Source organism: Scomber japonicus, chromosome 9 (genome assembly GCF_027409825.1).
Source record: "Scomber japonicus isolate fScoJap1 chromosome 9, fScoJap1.pri, whole genome shotgun sequence".
Taxonomy (NCBI): Eukaryota; Metazoa; Chordata; class Actinopteri; order Scombriformes; family Scombridae; genus Scomber; species Scomber japonicus.
The window spans coordinates 31844216-31862995 of NC_070586.1; the positions used below are offsets into that span (position 1 = coordinate 31844216).

The following is an 18780-nucleotide window of genomic DNA, read 5'->3' on the forward strand; positions in this document are numbered from 1 at the left end:
CAATTCACTTTAACATTTAATTAAAGCTAATGATGGTAATGCTATGTGTTGGAGACGGTGCCTTGCTCACCGGCACTTCCGCAGGACAGGAAGTGGAGGTGAACCAGACCCTCAAGCCTAACAAAGGGGCTCTTTAACCTGCCAGACCCAGACCAAATGTTCATTTGACTGTGGGGACCCCCGTTAAAAAGGACCTCTGGGTGTCTCAGGTCAGACCCCAGGTTGGGAACCACTTTGCCAAAACAGACCTTTACTTTACACACAATGAAACGGTCTTAATCAAGTTGGTTAATGGCTGCTGAAGGGGGGGCGGGGGCCCTCGTCTGTGTCAGGGGCCCTTGTTCAGTGAGGGTAATGGGCGGGGAACTGTTTGTGTGCCTTTTTTGAAATCCTCTCTGGTCCCTGCTGTGATGCGTACTGCAGGAGTATAGGCTGGGGGCGCACACACGCTGCAGCGCCACGCACCACACACATACATACACACACACACACACCATTTCCAGTGGAGATTGGCACAGAGACGCAGCGCCACGACCACTCCGATCCGTCTGTTTAGCTCCAGACTGCTGGAACTTCTGCGCAGTGAGACATAGAGGCGTGTAGATCTATCTAAACTCGTCCCAGATAGTGGATTAAATTGACGCTTTCTTTTCTTTTCTTTCCCTTTTTTTCTTTTTTTTTCCTCTCTTCGTTTCTCCTCCTCCTCCTCCTCCTCCTCCTCCTCCTCCTCTGGTTTCGTGTTACAAAGCCTTGGGAGGGAGTTGTGCGGAGAGCCAGTTCCTCTGTGTAGAAACTGAATGACAGGATCATATGGCTTGATTTTTCCTTATGGTCCAAACCTTTTTTTAAAAAAAAAAAATAACAGAAGAAACAAGAGAGGAGGAGAAGAAAGAGAAGGAGACACCTGGGACGAATCCGTGTGAAATTGTGTGAGGATGTGGAATAATTTATAACTCAAAATACACAAACAAATCAGATAACGGAGAAGAAGCGAGAGAGGGAGAGAGAAGAAGAGAGAGAGAGGGAGAGAGAGAGAGAGAGAGAGAGAGAGGAAAAAGGATCCTGGATCTGTCGTCAGAGAAAGACGGGAGAGGAAAGCGCAGGATGCTTTGCCTGTAATCATCAGCACCATCAGCGTAATAATAAGGTAAGTTTGGAGCCGTTATTTATCGCCATGGAGGCTGCAGTGTTTGTGTGGTGTCTGGATTAAAAGTAGACAGAGGAAGCAGAGGTAAATCCCGACTCTCCGGATCTCCAACTGTTGCCACGAAGCCCCCATCGGTTTTTCTTTCCTTGGGAATTCTTTTTATTTTTGGGAATCGGGACGTTTGGAAATACGACGTGATGTTTTTTTTCCCCACACACACACATATACACACACATCATTTCTATGTGTTGGGAGGTTGTCCGTTTGGGGCTGGATGCAGTGCAACTTTATCTCCATTTCGCGCAGTGTAAACACAGCGCACTGCGGTCAGGAGCTGTTGGACGGGGATCAACTCCGGGGTTTCACTGTAGTGTGTGTATCTCCAGTGTGTTGCTGCTTTAAAATTAACCCAGAAATGGAGCTATATTGTCTAAATGTCTAAATGTGTGCTGTATCATACTCGTTGTATCCTCCTCGTGCTGCAAAATGCTTGAGTTATTTCCCAGGGAGCTGAAATCACTTCATATGATCATAATTGGCTGTAATAATTCTAAGTCTGGAGTGTGTGTGTGTGTGTGTGTGTGTGTGTGTGTGTGTGTGTGTGTGTGTGTGTGTGTGTGTGTGTGTGTGTGTGTGAACTTTTAAAGACCTTGCTTTGCTTGTGTTTCTTATCTCATGTGGAATCAATTTAATATCCCTGACTTCTATTTTTATCTGCTTGCACTGGGAGTTTATAGATTATAAACATGCTCTGGCTAATTTCAAGCTATTTCAAAGAGTTACAGTAAATATATGTATGATTTTAGAGGCATTTCCATGACAACCTGCTTGAAAATGTATGATTTTTTAAAAAGCTTCTTGTCATATATATATATCAGTCATAGGTCATTCATATATATTTATATATATGTGACAGCCTCCATCCAAGTCCAGTGCCGGCCATAAAAGCAATGAGCCTCTTGAATAGCTGCTTTCATTTCCTGCATGCTCAGCTGAAAGTCAAAAAATTAAGCTCTCATGGTGACAATAATCCACTGACTTGAGATATTACTTTAGAGTGCTGTCCCCTTCTGATTTTATTTTCTTCTTTTTTTAGTGGCTTTAATGAAGTATTAGCTCCAGTTGAGTGATTGTTGTAATTACTGAGGAGGAGGTGGACACTCTGGACAGTGAGCAAGGGTTGTTTAAAAAGGTGGTGGTTTAATGGGATAGGAGGTGGAGAAGGAGGAGAGGGGGGTGGGGGGGTTGCCTGTTTTTCCCTTTTCTTTTTTCTTTTTCTTTTACAAGCTGTATGGTGCCACTGCCAGTTAACTGACAGACAGTACAGATTGGGGAGGGGGGTGGGGAGAGGGGTGGTGGGGTATGAACCGACAAGGCCTTGAAAAGTGTTGTGGGAGAAGTTAGTAAAGTGGTGTTATTGCCATGTGGGGGGGGCGGATGGAGTGGGTGGAGGATGACTTTATTTGAGTTTGATTGTGCTCAAGGATCCACTTAGCGCTTTGTGATATTTGTGTAATTTCTTCATAAAGTTCATCACAGGATTTCCTTTTTTCATAAGGCTGGTGGCATTGTGCGTGTGTGTATGTCAGCATATCATTTGCCAAAGATTGATGAAAGTAATATACTGGTAGTATTCAGCATTAGCATTGAGCCGCGAGCTGACATTTGCGGTGCAGAGGGGATGTAGCGGAGGATAATCCTACCCAAATTCACTTTATTCACCTTTTATTTTGCAAAAATCAAGTTCACAGACCTTTAAAAATAGACATAATCCTTGAGAGGAACACACAGAGTAGATTATGTTTGACTGAAGCAGGTTACAAGGAGATATGTCCTATTTTTGAAAAGGAGGAAAAGAAAATTGGTTGTTGAATAACATGTTTCTGACATCTGAATTATTCCAAATATTGGGGCAAAAACCTTTAAAATCCAGTTTTATCCAGGACAGTTGCAACAAAGACACACACACACATACATACACACACACACACACCACAGCCCTGTGGCCCCAGATGTTAATGCTTCCATTGAGAGAGCCACAGGGCTCCTGCCGACTCGATCTCTTCATTGTCGGACACACAATGGACTTCACATCCTGACAGCCAGCCTCCTTCCCATCTTTCCTCACACACTTCTCCTGCTCCTCAGCACACACACACACACACACACACACACACACACACACACACGCCCAAAAAAACGACACAGTCACGCAAGACAAAGGATCACATGCTTTATATATACACACATGTAAACAGGCATGCTTCTACACACATATATTTTGACCACATGGTTCACTAAGCAGCTTTTTAATGTTCATATGTTCATATCATTGTTTTGGAGTCCAAGGTGGACTTCTTAAAAACTTTGATGAGTTACTCAGCATGGGTGTGTTTATATATACTGCACGCACATGGCCCGGCTGCTGGACATTTAACTATCTGTGTCAGTGTATGTGCTTTTGCATGAGTGCACATATGTAAAACACACAGAAATTGTGTGTTTTGACACCAAAGAGCCAACATTGCATCATAGCCGTTACATGGTCACTGCACCAGATGTCTCCTGTCTGGTTCGCTCTGTTTACGTGTGTGTGTTTTTGTGTGTGTGTGTGTGCGCGCGCGTGTGTGTTTAATTGTCATCTCGGTGTCACATGCATCACGTCAATGCAACAGATACGGTATCCCACATGGGGAGCAGCTGAATGCACGGTAAACTCTTGTGATAATGGGATGATTTCTGATTATGTAACTCCAAAGCTTCATGTACAGGGACACACACAGAGAGTATTCAGTCTGTACTCGTGCTTCATGTGGTGCTGTGAGAGCGCACGGATCAAAATTCGCTAACGATAATGTGTTTTAGATGGTGGGAGAGGCTTCTTTTTTTTGTTGTTATATCCTTTGCTAACAACAATTGATGCACTAGCTTCCCACTGAGGCATCATTTTCACAACAACCGGCTTTTCAATCCCACTGATTTTATACATCTTCTGCTTTTTTCTCTCCTGTATAAAAATCTCTCTTAGAGGCAGATTTGCTTTAGTTTTTGCGTTAGTTTCAAACTGGTCTGTGTGTCATTGCTCTCCCCGCCAAGCTGAAGGGAGAAGTTCACATCACCAGTCATGCCCTCTGTGTCCTGATGTCGCATAAACAGAATCACCCCGACTCTTCTTTTTTTCCCCCCTTTTTTTGATGCTTCACACTGTGTATGTTTGTGTTGAACAGAGATATGGTTCACGGTAGGCCAGATGCAAGGTCTGGAGTGCAGAGGCAGATGGGTCTAGCATGTGTGTGTGTGTGTGTGTGTGTGTGTGTGTGTGTGTGTGGACATTTGAGTGTGTGCTGGAGGGAAACAGCGGGAGGCAGGGCTGGGCTGGACAGGCTGATGTTTAGAAAAAGAAGGAAGGGAAGAGACTTGTTTACAAGAACATCAGGGTAAATGGACTGTGGCAGGGTGCAGGGTCACTGTGATATAAACCTTATGTTTTCATGCTTTCGGTTAATATGTGCTTGCATTATTATTGGTATCGCTTCATTATCAAGGACTGCTTGAGAAATCGAGGCATTACAGTGAGTGAGTGTGTGTGTCTATGCTGAGGGACGCTGCAATGTGCACAGCTGTGGACTAAAAATGACACGATGACAGTCTATCACTAATTCACCTTCACACACACTCACAAACGCCAAGGATTTCTATACTTTGTCACTTAAATGGATTTTTTGCCATTGTCACTGTAAAACTATTTCTTGAGATTAACACCAAAAACATGAACTGCTGCCTCCCCCTATGTGTTGTTTATCCTTCCACTTCATGTGTTATGTCTCTATTTCTCGTTGGCTTTCTGGAGAAAGGGATAAAAGTAACAGAAATCCTTTTTCGTTTTGGTTTCACTGATCTTTCACCCATTGAACTGTCTCCTATTTTGAAGATGTTCAAGCTCTTCTAGAACACAGCAATCTCGTCCTGTTTTGCGCTATAAAGCAGTCTGGCTTTGTGCTGTATATCAATCCAGGAGGAAATATAGGGTGGCCAAGATGGCTCAAAGCACCGAGAGATAAGAAAAGCACATGTTCGACATAAAGAAATGGAAAACACAAGTAAAAAAAAAAAAAAAAAAAAGAGGCTGAAATGTTGCCAGCCGTAAACAAGACGGAGATGGAGAGTTACAACAGAGTAGAAGTTTCAAAGTTTCAACTTTGAGATGTTAAAACAGAACTGTAATACATCAATGTGTATGACAGTGGAGTTTTCATTCCAACTGCCAAGTGTAGATTGTACAGATACAGATACAATTGATCTTTTTTGTCCAGATGGTTACAGCAAGAAGAGAAAGGTGATGTATACCTCTAAAAAATGTACTATTTATGATTATTGTTTTCTGGAATTGGCTGTGCAGTACTGCTCACCAATAAACTTGACATGATTTGAGATTATAGTCATGCTTCATCCATGTCAACCTTCAATTCTTTGTAACACTGTAGATAAAGTATTAGTTAGGGCTCCGCTGGCTTAGTCCACTACTGCTCAGAGATCACTGACCATACACAGGTGAAATGTAAATTGATGTACTGTTTACCACAAAGCAGAAAACTTATGGCGTTTCACAATTAGGTCATTAGTTAATGAAGCAAATATGTGTTTACTTATCAATAAACAATAGGCAACACAATTATAACTTCTGAACATAACTATATAATAAAATATGAGCATATGCATGAACTTGCTGGGAAGTAGTTCAATGTTATGAGTTCTGCATTATGTAGGGTTTTTGTGTATTTCCAAAGAGAATAAGTGATTCAGTGATCAGTTCCATAAACTTGTTGAGAATAGAGGAACTAAGCCATAAAAGGTTTGTTGTTATCTGTGCTCTTAACAGAAGTGATAGAAAGGTTGATTTCTAAACACAAGTAGTTCAATGTGATGAATTCTGAAATGTCTGGGTGTTTTAGTGTATGTCCAGAGAATAAGTGATTCAGTGAGCAGTTTGCATAAAGTTGCTGAGAATAGACGAATTAAGCCATAAAAGGTTAGTTGTAATCCATTCTCTTAACAGAAGTGTGATGAGTTCTGCATTATGTGGGGGTTTTGTGTATTTCCAAAGACAAAAAGTGATTCAGTGATTAGTTCTGTAAACTTGTTGAGAATAGAGAAATTAAGCCATAAAAGGTTAGTTGTAATCCATTCTCTTAACAGAACTGATAGAAAGGGTGATTTCTAAACAGAAGTAGTTCAATGTGATGAGTTCTGCATTATGTAGGTAGGGTTTTTGTGTATTTCCAAAGAGAATAAGTGATTCAGTTCATAGTTCAGTTAGTATACATCAATCGTCATGTACTGTTTTGCAGTAAGAATACCAAAAAAAATTTTTTACACAAAGAAAGGTTTGATTCAAAAGTGATGCTGGAATCATTTGAAACATCTATAGCATCCAATTAAAATCCACAAAGAGAAAGCGAAATGTTCTTTTTAAAGATTTAATACTTCATTATAGCATCTCTTTGCACCACCTGCAATTTATTTAAAGAATGCAGCTGTGAACAGCACCTCCGTTTCCTTTGTGCATTGCATCATCCACAGCGTGTTTTAATATGCATAATGCACTTAATTCTGTCACCTTTTCCAGTATGAGCACACCACATACTAAAAACCTGCTCACACGCACCATATTGGATGGAATTGGGAGACAGTGATGTTGTTTTATTCGCTATGTTTTTTTCTTTATGTTGCATATGTGCTATCGTAAATGCGCTCTCCAGGTTGCTCATGTTGTATTTACGCGCAACATTTCCACTAAATGTATCATACGTCTTGTCCAAATGGTGAATTGCTTCATTTGCGGAGCTCTCAGCCACCATGGAAACCGAATCTGATATGGCTACAATTTACTGATGTTATAAAGCTGCAGAAAGCACTATTAATATATAAAACAAGCACACACACACACACACACACACACACACACACACACACACACCACACTACACAACCTCCAAGCCCCCTCTCAGCAGCTTTAACGCCTGTTGAGAAGTTTTCCGTCAGGCCGTGAGGATGGATCCAGAGGGTTTTTTGGCAGCGGCTGTGATTGCAGTTGTTCCGAAACGAGAGGCTTTTGCTCCTCTGCAACTTACCGTCGCCTTTGAGCGCTCTCTCCCTCTCTTTCTCTCTTTTCCTCTATCTCTCTCGCCCACTTACTCACGCATATTTCTTCCCCCTTTCCTCTCTCCCTCACTCATTTTGGTTCCATTTGAGTAGCATAATGAGGTCATTTTTGCATTGCCAAAGTGTAAGCACTTACCACTTATATAGCTCAACTTTAATTGAACAGACAAGTGCATATTCAGCCTATTGTGAATGAAAACTATGCTAGGATAGAGGAAAGCAGTATAATCCTTTTGGTGGCTCTAATAGTAGTACCCTGAATGCTCCGGGAGCAGCCATTATGGATCTTTCTCTCTTTCTGTTGGATCAATTCAGTTAAATTAAATGTCTTAGTTTTATTGGAGGCATTGTCAAAAAAATAACATTTTTGCCAAAAAATACAATACACTCAGAATATAGAACACCAAGCAGCAATAATTATTTGTCATCTACTATGAATGATGCAGCCCCCCTACCCCCCTCCTTTGGGGCAATCAATAAATAAATAATGCCGGAGGGAGGGAAAGTGTTTTCCAGGAAAGTCAGACTGGTGGAAAATCCAATATGGTGCACAGTGATGTTCCTGGAGGCAAATCTGTAGAGCCAGTCTAGTTCCATGTACTAAATCTTTTCACTCTTGCGATGTGGAAGTTTACCAAGGCTTTTCATTCTGACCTGTAATTTCTGCCCCACCACCCCCACCCAATCCCCTGTCAGGCTGATCAATGTCATTTTAAAAAATGTGAGAGCTTTGGTGAGAGGCATCGCCCCAAATCTACTGTTGTCTGAAACAAATGATGGAACAAATGGAGAGTATTTCATAGCTTCATGCCATGACGTGAAGGTTTGTGCTTTTTTCGACACAACAAGCTCCCTATCTAGCCTTTATGTGACTCAGTCAGATAGGAATCAAGGTCTTTAAGCAAAGCTTGGTGGGGCTGCTCCGGTTGGCTCAGGTCCTCTACATTATATATGAGTTGTAGGATGGAGGTGGAGGAGAGCCCTGACCTGCTTGTTCGTGACCAGCTGACCACTATTGGCCATCTGCTGCCCGCCTGCCTCGCTCTATGTTTTCTCTGTCTCTCTCTCTCTCTCTCTCTCTCTCTCTCTCTCTCTTTATGTGCATCTCTATCTCTTTCTCTCTGTATTGCTGTGCTCTCAGTATACACATCTGTCTATGTATTCATAGCTGGGTTTCCATTCAAGTTTATATGTAAAATAGGACGTATAAAGTTAGAAAGGTTAAATGGATTTTTTTTTGTTTACCGAAGTTAGATCAGGGTTACAGAACAATGTCATAAAAAGTGATGACAACATCATTTCAAACACACAGTAGGTTTGACATTGAACCTGAAACTGTGAGCAACTCTAAAAGTGCCAGTTAAAGTCTTTCTGTTTTCATTCTTATAGTTGATTAAAAGAATATGAAGCTGAAATTAGCTGACTTCCAGGAGTCTGCTCTGGCAAACTCATGGTGACAACAAGAGATTACTCTGAGCAACACGCGTGGGAATACTTTACAATATAATAGATTTGCTGATGGTCTGTGCTGCTCTGTCTTGTCTGTCTTGTGCGCTGTCAGTGTCCTCTTTTCGCACCACGACATTATCACTTATGAATTTTGTTTGTCGCTCTGTGTGAAAATGGATGTGTGGCATGAGAGCGTGTGAAAAGTGTCAATTGCATGAGTCTCGCAGTCAATGTGTGAGAATTGGTGGCTCTATACTTGCTGCACACTGTATAGACATGAGAGAGGAATCTGTCTTCTATTCCTAAACAATTCTTTTAATATTTTGTCACTGTACAATGTCATTTATTCCTGCTGGATCATTAAAATAGCATAGAATCTACAGCAGAGTACATCCATGTACAGTATCTTCGGCCATGTAGTCTGTTTTTTCAATCTGTCCCCACCTACTGAGTCAAAGATTGACAGAGGGAGAGGAGTCTTCATTATATTTGACTCTTGTCCAATAATTTCCTCTTCAGATAGCAGCTGGACTCATCTTCCCTGTTTCATGCTGCTTCCTGGGTCCATCCATCCTTGGCTATGTCTGAAATTTGTAAAGCTTGGATTGGGGATAGACAGTAATATGCCCGTCCAAAAACCTTGTCAGCGAGCCAACTGGGTTTCGGGACACCGTGGTATTTAGTATGTTTTCTGAGGTCCCCTGAGGCATATGTTCGTTGGCTGCTGGCTGTTTTGTTTGTTCTGACTCAGCAGATGTTTTCTGGCTCAGTTGTCCGCTCTGCGTTTTGTTTAAATTGTTTCTCTTTTTGTTGCTCTGGTTTTGGTGACACGTCGAAGCTGTTTGGACCCTGTGTGAATGCGAGGTTCCTATTGTTTACTGTCAGCAGCAACATTGCTTTGTGTGTGTATGTGTGTGTGTGTTTAGATTATATGTCTATGCATATTCAGCTCTTGCTTCTTGCTGTTTTCATGCATCATTTCCTTGTATGCAAACCGGCACAGGCGACCAGCAACAGATAACAGTAAAAAGTCCTGAGATTGTATGCGTTAATGTGTGTGTGAATAATGACGTAGTTGAACTGGGCAGCTGGAGGGGGTGGGGGTGTGCAGTGAAAAGTAGGCCCCTACCCTCCTCTTCCCCGTGCTAACCAGAGCATGGTAGTTTGTTTTTATGACAGCCTTTTTTTGGCATTGTTCTGGTCCGATAGAGCTCACCCTCCCTACCGTGGGACTGGCCGTTAGTGGGCAGGAAGTGCCGGGAGCGCGCAGCTTGAGCACACACACACGCACACACACATACTGTATTCTAGACACTTTCCAGCACACACTGCCCCTCCCATGCTATCGCCCCACACTCACACATAAAGTTTTGAAAGGACAATAAAAAGTTGCCCTGCGGCTCGCTGGCTAGTAAGCTGCAGCTTATCCAGGAAGGAGCTGCACCAGGCTAATGGCCTTCCTCCAGGGTAGGCACTACAGAGGGGCCCATGCAGGCTTATCAGCTGCAGGAGGGCCCCTACATGGCCGCTCTCTGAGAGCTTCATTGAGCTAGTGTGTGGGAGTAGCTTAGCTTTAGGAAAGTGAGAACTACCCTTCCTTATTTCCTGCTACTTTTCTAGTGTTATCTTGGTGTGTAGAAAAATCAAAGTTAGTCATTAGCACCTCCTAAATGAAATAGAAAATGTTTAACTAGTGTAGCACCTCTAACTGGAAATTCAAGGTTAACTTAGCGTTGCAATTCCCAATGGAAGCTCAGCCTGTCACTTCTTACTGGGAAGTCAATGCTTTTTCTTCACTATAGAAAAATCAATCACACACTCATGTGGCTCTTACCACTGAGCAAGTACTCCTCTCTAGTATCATGGGGATTTTTTGGCAAGTGTGAAGACAATGTGTGAAATGCTGCTTAAACGTCTCCCGAGCTGAAGCGTACTTCTTTTCATTAATTGGAGATGCCTCTGTAAAGAGGCAGTGTGACTTGTAGGAAATGATTGAAAGTGTGATGAGGACTGTGGTGTCTTGCCCCCTTGCCTCATGGATCCCAGTATGACGACTCCAGCAGGATCTAAACGCATGAGTCACCGCTCCTTTTCTTTATCTATAGTGAAGCAGGAACTGATACAGTGTTCACAGCAGATGCTAACGCCACCACAGTGAGGTAACCTGTCACTGCTTCTGTTGCGTCTTATGAAAGGTTTGCTAAACATAACCCTTTTTTTGGCTTAAATTAAAAGTAAATACAGGCTGCACAGAATCGTGCCTACATATACTGCAGACCTGCTGTTTGTTTTTGTTGACGATGCCACCTCCCCACCTACCCGTCAGCTTCGCTTAGTGCCCACGATAGATGTAATGAGATCCTGCAGACAGCAAAAATACCACATATAGTGAAATCTGAATGTAAATAAAGATGTCAGAGTGTCACAATGCTGGATATAAGATCCTGATGTGGACAGAATCTATATATCGGGTGCTGTAATGTCACTCTAATGATGCCTTGTAGCTCAGTCCTCTCACATACACTCCCACCTGCAGCCTTACCTTCACACTGGGAGCTGCTTAGTACAACCAGAGCCTTGAACCAGAACCAGAGCCACTGAGCAGATCTACTGGAGTAGTTGGGGGTTAACCTTTTAACACTGATTGTGATTGTCTGCAGTTGGTCTGCCTAAATTGTTCATGTTCACTATAATTTGTATTTTAACTATGAGATTTCAAGGTTTTATTACATTGTAGGTTTCAGCTATTGTACCTTGTCTATTTTAGAGGCAAAGTGTTCTTTTTGTGAATGACATCAACGAAAAAAGCTTTATTGATATACAAATATTACACCTTTACATAAGGTATCATAGCACTAGCAGTCAGTGCAGGTATTACAAAGTGCCAGCCTCTCACGGGTGGTATAGATGGTAAAAAGTTAAGATCTTTGCTCAGGGGTACCGCAACAATTTTGGGAGCCTTAAGCTGGATTTATAGGTGTGCATTAAGGGGTTATAGCATCACTATGGAGCCTACACATGTGCTGCAGTGTTTTCTCCCACAAGTTTATAACACTAGTGGAGAATGTGGATCGTGAAAGACGATATCAAGGAAGCTAAAGGCTCAGTGGCTTTCTCCTTCTCGGTAACTTACAGTATATCTAAGAAAAACATCTTTACTGTGAATATTTCGCTTGCCGCAATCATCTCTATGACTCACTGAGAATTTAAGAATGTAAACATAGCGATTCCAGAAACCTCTGATTCAGTAATGAGACAACACAAAACAGAAGTTACCTGGATATAAATCACTCAGGTATGCACATAACACGATGTTGCTCAATACCATGAGGAAAAGAAAACACATTGAACCACAACACAAGCCTGATCACAGACAGTACATTGGTCTTGTGCAATTGTGGTGAAATATGATACTAAGCTATAGGCATCTACACTAGGATGTTCATTAACCTCTTACATCAATTCAGCTTTACTGATTTACTTTCTCTACATCTGCTCCTCTAACCCCTCGAGGTCTTTGCTTTGTAAATTACCTCTACACTTTCTATTGAAACCTCACTGCTACCTTAGTAAGGTCCATGATTGTAAGAGCTAGCTCTGGCTAGCACCTTACTGGCCTCACCTCAAGTCCAGCACTAGAATCTCATTTGAGCGCAGCTGTATTACCAGCTGCAGCTATAATAGGACTGTTGTTGAGGTGTGGGTCTGGCTTATGTGCTGGGTAGTGGGGGTGAAAGAGAGAGACAGCATGTGTGTTTGCCCCCTCATCCGCCCCCTATCCTGCTGCAGACTGACCTTTGACCCCGGCTGGCTGCGCACCCCACACACACACACACACACACACACACCTCCCTCTCCTGCTGCTCTTTTCCAGACCACTGCTCTCTGCGTGATGTCTGACTGTCTGGAGAGAAGGTTGGAGAGAGAAAAAAGAGAAAGACATGACATGGGATGGGATGCTCAATAGGATGCAGCCACAATGATATGACAGAGAAGAGATAAAAGAGGAGAAAAATAAAGATTAAGAAGAATACAAGGGCTGTTGAGCTGGAAAAAAAGAAGTGTGGAAAGTATACAGGTTGCCAGGTTTGGTCCACTCCCAGAGAGAGACAGAGATTGGAAAGCTAGAGAAAAGAAGCCAGCGTGCCCAGACAACAACTCTGAGAAACCAAGATAAGAGCAGAGTCCAGCAGTCAACAATTACACCATCAATTTCCAACCTGGCTTTCACCTTCTTCTCTCTCTCTCTCTCTCTCGTTCAGTCTCTCATCTTTTTATTTTTTGGTACTAGCTCTTATTCTTCTTGCTCTTCTTGCTTTAGTCCCCTACTGCTGTGCTCCCTTTTGTAATAAACCTCTCCATATATAGCCTTTTACACATGCACACACATTCATGCATACACTGCATAATTCTTTCACACATGTACAAACACATATTCTTGCTTTCGAGTGGTGGAAATTAGGTTAGCGTGACCGTTTATAACATGGGAAACGTGGGAAATATTGTACTGTCAGCTATAATTAGTAGTCACTAGACAAGTTAAGATCTTACATACAAAACACATGTTCAGCTTATAGGCTATATGACATAAATTATTTAAAATAAAAAAAAATTCCAGCATGTAAGCAGGTAAATTTATATCCACCAAGCTACAGTACAACATTAATGTACTGCCTAAACATTAATGCACCGAGAACATACACATAGTTTCATTCTTACTTAAGCATCATTATGTTGCAAAACTCTCACTTGATATGGAATATTGTTACAGTGAGTAAATAAAACGTTTACTTTTCCTTGACAAAAAAAACCTGACAACTATATTTTAAATCTTTGTGGCAATTTGTTTTCACTAAGTTTTATGATTTTTTAAAAGTATTTATAGGATTAGAAAATAAGTTTCACGTCTAAAAATGCACTCAAGTTCAGCTGAAGCTAACATGAGGCTTTAGCATATTTAGCTCAGCCAAATCAGGAGCATAGCTTACAAATTCACGAAATTAGCAAACAACTTTCGAAGTCAAGGCAGAGCAAATTGTCCAGTACTCAACTCAGCCTCAGTTAGCCAAATAAACAAGCTATATTAGCTTTAACATTAGCTTTGTGAAATATATTTTTGAGGAGTAAGAGGAGGATTTTTACAGTGACTTAAACTTTCAATGTACATATGACATGTAAATATTGTATTAAGAATAATTTGAAAAATGTCAAGCTAACCTTTAATCTTTAAATTTACCAGTTAGCCAAATCAACAAGCTATATTAGCACTAGCTGTATTGTGGAATATATTTGTGAGGAGGAACAGGGGGTTGATTAGAATGACCAACACTTTCAATGTACATATGACATGTAAATAATGTATTAAGATAAATGGGAAAAAATATAAAGCTATGTTTTAATCCTTTGGTTCATCAATTAGCCAAATCAACAAGCTAACCATGACTAACCGTAATAGCTTTCGCTGTATTGTGGAATATATTTTTGAGGAGTAAGAGGATGGCATGTAAATATTGTATTGCGATTAATTTGAAAAAAAGTAAAGCTAACCTTTAATCCATAAATGTATCTGAAAAAATGAAAAGTAATTTAAAGCTACATGGTTTTCAATGAGCCGAGACTACTTCATCTACTTCTATGCTTCTTCCTCTCCTCATGCTTTCACACACTCTCTCGAACACACACTATCTCACCTGTACTAACACATTCACTCATTGCTTGTACTCACACACACACACACACACACACAAACACATATTGCTCATATTAACAAACACTTATGCTCACACATTCCCTCTATCTTCTCTCACACTCACACACACAGAGTCGTGGCATATGGTGCATTTTATCTCGCAGTGTCATTTTTTTTTTGTACTTATAAGGCAAAGTCTTTTTTAGGAACACCGGGGAAGAGAGAAAGGCAAACTCTTTATTATGATTTTTTCGCCCGAGGTTAGACCAGCCACAAAGAACACACACAGGCACACACACAGATACACACACACACACACACACACAATGAATCGCCTTCTGCCTGTACGCATCAAAAAGTCAATAGCACGTCTCCTTAAAAAACGCCTCAAAACTAATGGAAAGAGACAGGGAGGGGGAGAGAGAGGGATGCTGATGAACCCATAAACACACACGCGCACACACAAACACACACACACTCTCTCTCTTTCCGTCTCTGCTGATCATGCTTTTTTCTTTTCTTCTTTCCATCTCGATAGAAGGAGGGGGAAAAAGTAGGGTTTAGAGCTAAAATAGGCAAAGTCATGTCAAATTGAAACGACTGAGTTAACACGGCTTCCCTTTTTAAAATTCATTGACCGTCCATCCTCCATCCCTCCGTACCTCCATCCATCCTGTCCTCTCATATCTGCCCTCTGAACAGCTCTGATTTGTGTACCAGGATTAAATGTCTCAAATTTGTCTTTGACTCCCTGTGGGAGAGCGCCGTGCTTTTTAATTAATTGATTTTGAAATTAAGTTTGCTGCTGCTGTGTGTGTGTGTGTGTGTGTGTGTGGCTATGGGTGTGTAAGGGGTGGAGGTGGTGGGGCAGGTTGTGGTGGAGTGTGTCATTCTCTTTCCGCTCCCCTGACGCTTTGCTGGGTAGCAGAGGGGTGGGGTCGAGTGTTTTGCTGAGTGTGTGTCTCTATGTGTGGTGGATCTGCTCTTTTGTGGCTCTTTAATAGAGAAGAGGAATAAATGCTAAATATAGATCTGAAGTTTAAAAACGTCTGTTTGTGGTTTTATGGGGGCAGCAACTTCCTGAAGTCTTGTCAGCACCGTGAGGTTGCCAGACAAGAGAATCCAAAAATGTATTGGCACATTACACTTACACTTCTTCAACTATAACTTCAAATAATGTATTGATAAAAGAGATTTTAGAAGTGCTGTTAAGCAGATTTTGTTACTTTTGGACAAAAATGGGCTTTGGGCTAAGTTTAGATGAGTATAAGTAAGGTAGAAATAAATGCTCATCATCAAAATATTGTAATAATACTTGTTACAATATGACCTGATGCATGCTGAGTTGGATGAAAGTGGATGAGGCTTCAGGAAGAAGACTCCTACCCACTCTGTGCATGTGATCGCACTCATTCATAATCATCAACTTGTGTCTTTTGTGTGACCGGCTGAGCTTTGAGCCGTGCTGTGTGTTCAGATGTGTGCGATTTCTCTTTCCGTCGCTGCGGTGGACGCTCGCTTTGTTCCACAGTGATGCTGTGTCGTTGGACGCCTCCCGCATTATTGTAGCGCACAAAACCGTCCTCTCTAGAGCTGCGTTCGCCATCGCAGTGTGTTGCCTCAGCACTCATAGCATATGAGGATTGTGTCTCTGTGGTTGTGGATGTGCTGCATGCTGTCAGGCCCACGCCGTCTGTCGCAGTGTGCGTGTATGTGTTTCTTTGTGTCTGTGTGTGTGCCTTTGCCTTTGTTTCTCTGAGTCTGTGTGGCTGTTTCTTTGTGTCTGTGTCTCATGCGAGTGTGTGTAAACCTGTGTGCATCTTCGTCTCTTTGTGAATGTTTGTTTGTGTGTTATTTGTACCTGCACCAGTGTGTGTCCTTGACTTTGTGTGTGTTGGGGTGTGCCTTTGTGTAAGTGCTTTGTATGATTTTTAGACTTTATGAGAATTATGAAGTCTATACATGTATTTGTGTATTTTAGCGTGTGTGTGTGCGTATCCGTGTGTGTGTGTGTGTGTGTTTGTGTGTTACCACAGTTATATGACAGACAGAGCTCCTGCTAGACTTTATTAACAACATTTACTAGAATCTCTGCTGGGTTTGTCTAAGCTGAGAGATTAAGATGTGCACACATGCACGCACACACTCTGACACACACTGACAAGAATGACTCACAAAGGCACCAGTGGTTTGGGAAAGAGAGATAGCATGTGTGTGTGTGTGTGTGCTCGTTGGTGGGGTGGGGGGGGGGGCTTTGTAAAATCAACAAACACATGCGCTGTAGCATTCCGGCAGATTCATACAAACTGTTCTCACATATTCTCGGACTGTCGTACATACTGCGTCACACTTCACGCACACACGCAGGCAATCTGTAATTAGTATGAAGCCATCATGTACATGTTGTTGTGATTTATGTGTGTTACTTCTCACATGGGTTGTAGCACTCACCACACACACTCACTACACACTTTCACACAAACACTCGAACACCTTAGAAGGATCACCAGAATGTTGTTACCAAAGTATGAAGACATCAGTGTGTATATCTGTCACTGCCTCTATGTGTGTGTGTGTGTGTGTGTATCTTTGTGTGTGTTTACAAAACTGTGCATTAGCAGTCACATGTTTTAACTAGTTTGTTTAATGTTTATAGCATTATAAATATAAAAAAGACACTTTGATATGTATTTTTTTATATTCCAGTGAAATACGTTTTAATCCTGTGTCCCATAAATGTTTATTTATCTTTTTTGTATATGCCACGTATCAGTATTAGAGTGTTTTACATGGAAATCCCTGTCTTTTCTCTTCCCGTAAAACGGTTTTCAAATATTTGATGACTCATCCTGCACTCAGGGGCGTTTACAAAAGTTCATCCAATCAAATGTGACTTTGGGCGAGTAGCAAGCTGCATATAAATCATATAAAAGTCACATAAAACTGCACTTCACTGTTTGTGGGTTGTAGTAGCTAACGGGGTAATATGGTGAGAGATTTAGCTGAGGTCCAATTCATTCATCTCTCCCTCATCCTCTTCTCGATCTAACAACAGGTGAGGGAGGTGTGTGTGTGGAGCCAAAAGTCCTCTGTAGCTCTGTGTCTCTCTGTAGCTTTGTGCTTAACTCTATAAACCCTGCCCAGTTTTTAGCGGTCCAATCAAATGTGAAGGATTTGATTTAAATCCCTCTGTACACTGTTTCATATGGGAAATATGTCACAGTACAGAAGCTTAAGAAGCTCTAACTTCTGTCTGTGTTCACCAACATATCTGGTAGCACACTATAAAAAAGCTGGGTGGATGAATAAAGATACAGTGTTCAGTGTGAGCATTGGCGGTTTTATTGCATAGTTTGTTCTTACCAGACAGAGACAAGCTCGCTGTTTCCCCTTGATTCCAATCTTTATGCTTAGCTAGGCTAAATACATCCGGACACATTTGACATTTTGGGAAATGCTGGTTTAAACAAAGAAGATATATTGTGTTCATTTGTGAACTTTAGAGGTGCTTAGAGGACAAATTTTGTTACCACTGAAGAGAAATAGGCTAGCTTTTCCTCCTTGTTTCTAGTCTTTTATGCTAAGGCAAGCTAACTGTCCCATAGCATCATATTTATCATACAGATACTGTATAAGAGTGGCATCAATCTTCTTATCTAACTCTCAGCAAGACAGCTAATTAGTTTATTTCCAAAAATGTCAAACTATTCCTTTTAAAGATAAGTGACTGAATTGAGTCAGAGATAAGTGTCAGGCAGCTAAATAGACTCAACATGTGAAACGCAAGAAGGTTGAGAGACAGTTCATCCGACCCCAAAAAAATGAGAAAGTCAAAGTTTTAAAGATAGAAGTGAGGAAATGGAAGCTGAAATAAATGAAAGAGTATAGAGACAATTCATATAGAGTGTATGGAAGCCAGAGAAGTGCCTGTGATGATGAAAGAGAGTCAGAAGAAGTGAGATAGACTGGTGCAGACAAGAATAGTAAAGCGGCAAAATGTTGCAGATAAAAAAAGATACAGGCAGAGTGCGCGACTGTCGTCGTCAGCGGCTCTCTGACTTCTGCTCAGTGACCACAGGCCTCCTCTGCACTTCATTTATTGTCAGTATTTATTTGATTTCTTTGTACCGCTGTCACCCCCGCCCCCCTCCCCCCTGTTTGCCACCCAGACACCCTGCCACTTTTGTTTTTCCATTGCGGCAACAAAATGGCCTAGTTCTTTCCTCTAACCTTGACTTAAAGGGCCAGAGAAGAGCTCCTTCACTCTCTCTGACGCCTTTGTGGACTTCTGAATATGCTTTTTAATCAGAAGTCTTTTTGAAATAACTGTTAA

General features: G+C 41.6%; 1 protein-coding gene across 2 annotated transcripts in view; it reads left to right on the forward strand.

Annotated features, from left to right (window-relative positions):
- The first annotated feature begins 913 nt into the window (after nt 1-913).
- The window catches only part of sema4c (sema domain, immunoglobulin domain (Ig), transmembrane domain (TM) and short cytoplasmic domain, (semaphorin) 4C), an 88636-nt gene continuing 70769 nt past the window's right edge, over nt 914-18780 (forward strand). For both annotated transcript variants that reach the window (XM_053326069.1, XM_053326070.1), the window contains exon 1: nt 914-1147. The gene's annotated coding sequence lies outside the window, so the exon portion shown is untranslated. The remainder of the gene's footprint in view (nt 1148-18780) is intronic.